General features: G+C 45.0%; 1 protein-coding gene across 1 annotated transcript in view; it reads right to left on the minus strand.

The window, feature by feature from the left end:
* The window catches only part of atf6 (activating transcription factor 6), a 138,566-nt gene that overhangs the window by 42,309 nt on the left and 86,257 nt on the right, over positions 1–10,000 (minus strand). The gene's annotated exons all lie outside the window — the stretch shown is intronic.

The following is a 10,000-nucleotide window of genomic DNA, read 5'->3' on the forward strand; positions in this document are numbered from 1 at the left end:
GGCCAGTTTGACCTCTCAGTGGGCACGCTCAAAACGGAGATCACAGCGGTAGTCATGGCGATAGCCCCACATGTGCCGTGTTTGTCTCACAGTAAGAGTGATAGCCTTGGAGCTGTGAAGTGATATCTCTCTCTCACTCTTTCCGTTTCTCTCTCTCTCAATCTTTCTGTCTTTCTTTCCGTTTTTCTCTCTCTCCCTCTCTCCCTCCCTCACATGTGCGCTCTCTCTCTCTCTCTTGCTCTCTATCTCTCTCTGTCTCAGTCTATGTCTCTCTCTCTCTCTCTCTCTCTCTCTCTCTCTCTCTCTCTCTCTCTCTCTCTCTCTCTCTCTCTCTCTCCTTCCAGGCTGAATAGAAATGTGCCGGTAACAGTTCCCACACCAGCTTTACACTGAGTGTTCACCAGTGAACAACGCTTGTACATTCAGTTTGGTTCACGTGTACATAATTACACATTTTCATGTTTGCATGTTACTGTGAATTACCCTAGATTAACCTGCCAATACCCATGATGCCAAGCCAATGCTTCGGTACCAGAAAGTTCTGATCTTCAATGTGAATCTGTTAATCGGTTGGCGATTAAGCGTGGACACCGATATTGGTTCTGTCGGCCTGAAAACACCATCTTCTTGTTCCTATTATGGCTCTAACGATAGGACACTGGGCTGCTACGCCAGCGACCCGGGTTCGATTCCAACCCGGGTCCTATGCTGAACCTTTCCCATCTCTCTCTCTCCCCACTCGTTTCCTGTCAAATCTCTCACTGTCTCTCACATAAATGAACAAACAAATGACCAAAAAAAAAGAAAACACCATCTACATCTCTCCGTGTTTCTCCCTCTCCTTTTCACATATTTTTTTTAATTTCAGAAGAAGCAGGAGAAACCTGCAATTGAGATGACTCATGTCTCCAAAATGTTGATCTTTCATTATGCTTCTCTGACTCATGTCTTTTGGCTTGAAGTGGCAACATGTAATTCAATTTGTTTTGTTTGTGTTTTTGCACTGTGAATTTCCTTCGTTTTTTTCTTCGCTCTTTTTTTAAGCCATCCTGTTTTGTTGATAAGAGTCTGTGAAGTGAAACACAAACTAACGTGGAAATATGGAAAGGGCTTGAGATTGAAAAAGCGAATGCCTATAAATGTTGATTCTTTCTCCCATTTTCTGCCCTCCCCTCCGCGCTCTTCTGTCTCTCCCTTCACTTCTACTTATCATCTCTGCATCCCTCGCCAAACACCCCTACTGCGCCACTCACCCCCCATCACTTTCCTGTGCAATAGGATCCTATGGGAAGAGAAGGAGAGATGTGCAAAGTGTTCCCTTTTTGAACCCCTGTCAATCAATGTTCTTTCACACACACACACACACACACACACACACACACACACACACACACACACACACACACACACACACACACACACACACACACACACACACACACACACACACACACACACACACACACACACACACACACACACACACACACACATAACACATACAAAACTCTCTCACACACATCTCATGAGTCAGAGTGCCTGCAAGAACAAAACACAACACAACACAACACAACACAACACAACACAACACAACACAACACCAAGGGCGTAACTTTATGCTGACAATTGGGGGGGTCAAGATTTCCATCTAAATGAATTAAATGGCTAAACAGTTTTCTTCAGTATTTGCATGTACAGTTATGTATGTTACCTGGTCATTTGTGCCTCCTGCGCTGTCTCTCTCTGTACTCTCTCTCCCTGTTTTTGGTCATCCGATTCTCCTTCGCCTCGTTCTCTCCCTCTGTCTTCAACTGATGCACTTCCTCCATCACCTCCTTTCTGTTGCTCAACTGCTGCACCTCCTCTGACACCTTCATACTCTATCTCTTGAACTGGTTCACCTCCTTTGTCACCTCCTTCTCTCTCCCTCTCATCTGTGCTTCCTCGTCTCTCTCTCTCTGGACACCCGTCTCTCTCTCTCATCACCTGTACCTCCTTGGCCTTGGATCTCTCTTTGGTGACCTGCACAATCAAGTTTTTGAACCTGATATAAAAAAAACCTCAGTTAATGTTCAAATGGCTTGGCAGCAAACTCACATCAGAGTTTTAGAGAATGCATTTTTTTCCCAATCAGCTAAAGTCAAGCTGTCAGAAAATCTCCATTTGTAATGTGGCATATAGCAATAAAGCAAAGATGAGTTAATGAATGAATTAATTAATTAAAAACATTCCTACCCTTTGCTTAGTAGGCCTAATTCATATGATCAGAAGAAAGCTACAGTCAGAGATGGTTGATAAAATCTTTGATGCAGTGCCAAATATGAATGACATATCCCAACCATCAATCACTAATCAGGATGCTGCACAAATAGGATCTCTTGTCTGCTGTTCGCCATGTTGTTAATCATATGATCAGAAGAAAGTTGCTGTGGTAGAAATTAAAGTAGCCTGCTGGCTACATAATATCCCATACCCATTATTTATACAATTGACTGTTGTTGTTTTTTTATATAACTAAATATACAGTGGCGACTCGCGACAAAAATATTGAGAGGACCTCCTCTGTCTCACTCCAAGCACAGCCACGCATAGTGTCACGCGAGGAAGGAACCCCTTGTCTCCCCAACCCTCTCTAGTCTCTCTCTTCATTACTTCACTGGCGAAACAAACTGTAATCGCTTGGCTGTTGTCAACAAATGCGATTTTGAAAACAAAATATAATGCCACAATACATCTTATTTAAAATGTTTACTATTGGTGTCAAAAAACTTACAGGCATTTTGGTTCAGCTGCATTGAACAAGCTTCTCATTTGAAGTGGATACTATCATAGGAAATCACGCAGGCAACTGGACAGGGGGTAACCAAAAACTACTTAAATGACGTGAAATAAAACAAACAGACGTCCGATTGCTAGGGTTTCACAAAATGTGTTGGTTTGAGGGAGTAAATATCCCAAGTGCTAGCCATCAACGTCCAAAATAGGCAGCCACGTCCAGTGTTATTGAACTAGCTGTCTGTCGTAACCTAGCATAAAATAGCTATATAACTGACAGGCAGAAAGGCAGTGGTACAATAGGTTCTCAAAACACTCGGAAATAATGTCTCTTGTGCCAAAGACGCATCCACGCATGATCATGTGGCAATTGCAAGTTAAAAGTAGAAAAAAACAATTGCTCAATACTTGATAAAGCTGATCGCTAATCAGTTTGAATTTGGGATAGTGGAGAAGAGGATTACCCATTGAGAGATTCCCTGATTGTCGCTCCCAACGCAGGACGCTCCTCCCACGGTCGGCTCGCTCCCACTAGCCAGACTATCGATCCCACCGCCATATAACTGAGCTAGTTATCTTTTTGACGTTAGTTTTTTGTGTCTAACCCTAACCTAATTGCTTGTATGTGGCAGTGTATGATAATACGTGAAATATAATCGGGTGGGACTACACGTCCGGGAGTGATAGAAACACCTGGGACTACACGTCCGGGAGCGATCTCAGTTGGGAGTGTCCATCTACCTCCCCCATTGGATGTACACAACTAACGCAGATTTGGGGAATACCAAGGGGGGCAGGGGGGGTTATATTACAACATGATTAAACATAACTGAACGAAACTATTTTTCACTATTTTACATAAAATGGGTAAAGTTGTTCATGCAAGACAAGTACTGTAATTATATAGGGGGGGGGTTGTACAATTATATAAGGGGGGTTATATTGTCAGGGTTTGAAGTCTGGGGGGGTCAAAACCCCCCTAACCCCCGTGGAAATTACGCCCATGCACAACACAACACAACACAACACAACACAACACAACACAACCACACCTCAAGAGACAGCCTGTAGGGAAGCATCATGTATTCCACACACATGCAGGTGCACGCACACACGCACGCACGCACGCCCGTACGCACGCACGCACACACTTTCTCTATTCTCCCACAAACTTTCAGAAACACATGCATAAACTGTCCTGTCCACCACTCTCCTCTGACAAACTGACACCAGTCTTGAGGGGATTGAATCAGGGGGAGAGAGAACATTTGATGAAATTAAGCGAGAGTGGAGTGCCTGAGATTGCCTGGCTTGTTCTTCCTCTGCTCAGTTCTTGCCTAACCTTTTGTCCCTGAGTGTCCATCTCCAGGGCTCCATTGTGTGTGTGTGTCTGTGTGTGTGTGCATGCGGGTACGTGTGTGCACGCATATGTGTGTGTGTGCGTACGTGTGTTTGCGCGTACGTGTGTGTGTGTGTGTGTGTGTGTGTGTGTGTGTGTGTGTGTGTGTGTGTGTGTGTGTGTGTGTGTGTGTGTGTGTGTGTGTGTGTGTGTGTGTGTGTGTGTGTGTGCAAGTCTGCACTAAGGGGAGACACATGTTTTGTTTGGAAGGACAATCCGAGCACAGGACTCCAAACCAAACCGAGCAAGAAACACCCTTTTCACAAAACAACACACAGACCTGATGCACACACACACTCACGCACACACAGACAGTTAAAGATAAGCATGCATGCACACATGCACGCACATAGACACACACACATGCACGCACCTCTTGGCTAACTTTATATACTGGTCTTCATCAATTTGCAAAGAGCTGTTTTGTATCACCCACGTAAAGCTTCAGTCAGGGTTGACTTACAGGGTGAGTCTAGTAGTGCTCGGATTGTGGTGGGGGGAAACACTGATGGGGTCTCATGAGTGAGGGCAAGAGGAAGCCAGATCTACTACTTACGTTATTGCATTACACTACACTTGGCTGACACTTTTATCCAAAGAGACTAAGGTGCAGGGTATTGGTTACTATTCCTGTGCATCTGCGTCTGTGCGTGCATGTGTGCGAGAATTGTCACTGAAGTGGCCTAATGAATGATTGAAAGGGAAAGTGGGAAATCTGCATACTACTTATGTGTGTTTGTTTCTGACCACAGCGTACATGATTGGCGGTTGTATTATTTGTGTTCCCATTACTAATCAGAGTTTGACGGGTTTCAGAGTTTTGGGGTCATTGGAAGGAGAGCGGAGAGGACAGCGAGATGAGGGAGACAGCTGAGTTGGACTTACACCTCATTTCTTTGAAACTCGGTTGTCGATAGACCTGAGTTTGCTCTCCATTGCAAATGTGTTCTATTGCAAAAGTTGGAAGACAATACAAATAGCTGAAAACATGAATGTTCAAGGAACAGCTCCGAGTTTGTGTTTCGCAACACTGATCTGAGTAACTGTTCTATTGCACTTTCCCGAGACGGAGGTCGGCGTTCAGGACTACTGAGTTTCAAAAAAATGACAACTGGAAAAGAGAAGTGAATTCCATCACTTATGTCCGTTTGTTTATGAATACAGTTCAGTGTTCAGCAGCAATCAGCAATTGTAGCAGTGTGTTTCTGATACCAAACTGAGCTTCAGGGCTGAGTGTAGGGGCCAGTGGATGTTGCGATAGTGGGGAGAGCTTGCTGATGTGACCTGATGACGACTGGAAACGAGAAGCTTCGAAAGTTCCACCAGTTTGTTTTCGTGTTCACGATCAGCAATTGTACCATTACACAACTTTGGCGATGTTTCCGAAACCAAACTGGGCTTCAGGGGTGAGTTAAGGGGTCAGTGGACGGCGGGATGTAGTAGAGTTGGGGAAAGAGTACTGATGCGTCCTAATGACCGGCTGGAAAAGGGAAGTGAGATCTACCAGCGATGATGTCTGTTTGTTTATGGATACAGTGTTTTTGCGGTGGGCAGGAGGATGCATTGTGCGTCTGTGCATGTACGTAAAAAGCGAAGCTTGACTTGGGCCTGGTTACCACCAGAGACAGGAGCAATTAGAACATTCCTTCCAACCCAGCGAGCAGGTCATACGTCCGCCGACCGGTACGGCCTTATGTGCAATCATCAAGGGGTAATTGAAAGCAGGTACCCGCTGAGAACAAACACACATGCCTTGCACGCACCGACACACACGCAACACTTGCAGTACGCACACACACGCACGCACACATGCACACACACTTGCATGTACTCATGCGTGCACACACAGCTTCACACTAACATATGCAGAGACCCACACAAACAGCCTGTTCTGCACTGTATGGTCTGTTCATGATAAAGCTGAAATTGATCGGTAGTTGGAGTGAAAGAGTGAGCTGAGTAATACTGGATTCCTATAAGATATGACACCATAGTACAATACAACGCTACTCATACACATAAACACAGACAGGGGTGCACAGTGAGCCCTGAGGCTACTTGCTCTGTGTGTGTGTGTGTGTGTGTGTGTGTGTGTGTGTGTGTGTGTGTGTGTGTGTGTGTGTGTGTGTGTGTGTGTGTGTGTGTGTGTGTGTGTGTGTGTGTGTGTGTGTGTGTGTGTGTGTGCGTGTGTGTGTGTGTATATGTGTGTGTGTGTGTGTGTGTGTGCGCGGACGCTCGTGTTTGCATGCGTGTGCCTCTGTGCGTGTGTGTGTGTGTGTTTGAGAGAGAGGAAATAAAAAGTGTAACTGTGAAGGAAATGGACACATCTTTTGACAAATCTTTGATGTTTTTACCTCATGCAAATAAAAAATAAAAATAAAAAAATAGTCAGAAAAGAGAACAGCAAGAAGGAAGAAACCAGGGTGTGGCAAGATGGTAGAGGTAGATTTTACAGTAAAGGAGAGAGAGAGAGAGAGAGAGAGAGAGAGAGAGAGAGAGAGAGAGAGAGAGAGAGAGAGAGAGAGAGAGAGAGAGAGAGAGAGAGAGAGAGAGAGAGAGCGCTGGTGGTGATTTAGGACTTGATGGACTGGGCTGCTTCTTTCCTCTTTCCACCTCAGTCATCCAAAGCCCTCATACAGTAAATCCCCAGGCAGGCGCTTTACAGCGTATGTGGAGCAGACAGACAGACAGGCATACAGGGAGAAGGGGAGACATCCAGGGGGACAGGTAGACAGACAGGGAGAAAGGGAGACAGGCAGGCAGCGGGACAGACAGGCAGGGGTACAGACAGGCAGACAGAAAGACCAGCAGAGGGGCAGACAGACAGACAGACAGGGAGAAATACAGGCAGGGAGACAGGCAGGCAGGGGAGGCACAGACAAATGTGAACCTCTTACAGTTAATTCCCAATAAGGCAATTTAAGAGGTATGCGGCTGTACAGATAGGCAGATAGACAGACAGTCAGTCGGAGGGACAGACAGATGGATGTGACCCTCTTGCAGTGAATCCCCAATCAGGCGGTTTAAGAGGTATGTGCGTGGAAAGACAGAACGACAGGCACCGGGAAGGACAGACCACATAAATGTCAGCCTTGTAAAATTGAAGAGCTCATATGCAAAACCCTCTAAATGCCATGATAAATGAGTTAACAATGTTGTGTGAATCCTGTCAACATCTAGAGTATGTAAATAAAATATTTTTGAAGAAAAAAACATAAACAAACCACTGCTGGTTGTATTTTCATACTGTTTCCATCAAATTTCTATATTGCAAAATAGCACTTCTTCTCAAAAGTGGTCTAGTAGATTTAGAATCTCTTGACTTTATGAGGTCAGAGCTTCCAACTCCCCCTGCCCGTTCACTTCACCACATCAGCCCTCCTCAACCTCTTCTCCCTCTACAACCTCAACCTTATTCTCCTCCTTCACGACCACCTTCTCCTCGTCCTATCTATCTGTCCTTCATCATCACCTTGTCCCTCGTCCTTCCTCCTCCTCTTCCATCACTCCCGCCCTTCCTCCTCCTACACCCTCACACATGTACTCTCCTAATCCTCCTCTACAGCCTTCTACTCATCATCATCCTACAAGACCTCCTTCGTTTCCCATCCGTCTCCCTTGATCATCTTCTCATCCCCCTCTTCTTCCATCACCTCCCCTCTTCTTCCAATACCCCTCTTCCTTGCCATGTCTGCTCTCCTCCTTCTCCTTTCCATCACTCTTTTATCACCCGCTCCTTCATCCTCCTCTCCCATCAACCTTCCCTCCCTCCCTCCCTCCCTCCCTCCTCCTCGTCTGCCCTTCCTGCCGAGACTATTTAACCACGCTCAGGCCCTGTTGCTGCCAACCGGCCGACCAAGCACAAACAGAAACTTTGCAGAGATGGGGTTGGCCAGGAGGTTTTTTCCACTGCCAGCGTCCAGGGGTTTGCCCCTGGCAACAGAACTGACACACTTTCATTGGCAGCCTAGAACGTAACATTAGCATTCGCTACGCTGGTAATGGACTATTGGTAAGCCAGCATGGAGTAGGGAGTCCACACACAGATACAGACATGCGCGCCCCCACACGTGCACGCACGCACACTGACACACACACACACACAGACACACTGACACACACACACACACACACACAGACACACACTCACAGATACGCACACAGAGGCACTCACGCACGCACATGGAGACACTCACGCATGCACACCGAGACACACACATTGACACACACACACACACAGCCTACCCCTCACCACATCAGACAGAGGCAAACACTCATATATCAAACTTTTATGGCCAGACACCGTGTCACACCCACTAATGGCCATTTTGATGTTTGTTATTAATGGAACGTCTTAATCGATTGCTTAGTTGTGTCTGTGGAGAGGTCCAAGAGACGTCCAATGAACCTTCTCTCTGTACTCTCCCAACCCCAGACCAAACCCTTTCCCAGACCACCGAATTTATTCCAAAGACCAACCCCCCTCCCAGCCCCTGGGACAGATAATTGAATACATACTGAATAAATGAATTGAATCCAACTTAATAACATTTGAATCAGGGTTTGGCACTTGGTTAATGCGATACACACCATAAGCTTATTACAGACTGAAAACCCACTCTGCAAGGTCTTTACAGTGTGGGAAATGCGTAAATAAACGGGTTGCTGAATGCTTGTTAGCACATTGGAGGAGACGGCAGTAGTTTTATATCTCTGTGCGAAACGGGACGGCCAATCCTCTCCTGAATGCTTGCAGATATTGTACAGGAAAAGACGTTTTTAATTACTAGGTTCAGAAATTAGACACAGGTGACATCACTGAGTACCTGAGCAACCCACCAATAAGATCCACTGATGGAGAGCTGATTGGATTAAAAATAGTTTTTTTTTGTATTATTTCTTGAACCCTTCTGTGACATCTACTTGAGTGAGGTGTTTTGACACAATGTAAAGGCATATTCAGTTGTCATAGCATGAAGGACTGTTCTTTAACCCTTAAGACACTAGCCCTGTTATAAATCAGCTGTTACCAGAATGGCAATGACCAAGTCGCAATGTATTACTAAAGGCCCTGTGGTGGTTTAGTGGTCTAGTACTATGGTTTTTTTCTGTGACTATTACGTCCTAGTGGAGGAACGGTGCCTGGTAAGGGGCTACAGTTGATTGAGAGCTGAAGGTGATGATACTTTTATCGAGAGAACTTGGATCCGCAACAGACTTTTAAAACTATTCCATCAGAACATTTGGAGGCAATCATGATATTGCCTGGCAACATAGATTAAACCTGTGCATAATCATCTTGACAGTTTAAGAATTTGACTTTTGTCGTAAGGGAAAAAATATGTTGGTGAGTAGCAGTACCCAGTAAGAGTCCACTGTCAGGCAGTGGTGCGTGTGATTGTCACTTTAATGTAGGGGTGGGCGATATGGCAAAAATGTTGTATCACGATTTTTTAACATGAAATCACGATTTCGATTTTTTATCACGATCTTCCATCCAAAAAAACAAAAACAAAAAATAACTTTCATATACTTGCAATTTCTAATTTGCAGTCAATAAAATGCTAACACACTGATGATACTCTCATAAAGTGTACAATTGGAATACAATAATGTAAAGAATAAAGTGAAGACAACAACACAAGTGAGAAAATGTCACTCTGATACTGATAATAAACATCTTCACTGCAAGACGATCTATACGATTTCTACACTTTGGCAGATCCGAGACGATATTTTACTCAATATCGCGATTCACGATATAATATCGTCATATCGCCCACCCCTACTTTAATGTGCATGACAGCAGTCAGATGTGATGGGTAA

Source organism: Engraulis encrasicolus, chromosome 6, assembly GCF_034702125.1.
Source record: "Engraulis encrasicolus isolate BLACKSEA-1 chromosome 6, IST_EnEncr_1.0, whole genome shotgun sequence".
Classification (NCBI taxonomy): Eukaryota; Metazoa; Chordata; class Actinopteri; order Clupeiformes; family Engraulidae; genus Engraulis; species Engraulis encrasicolus.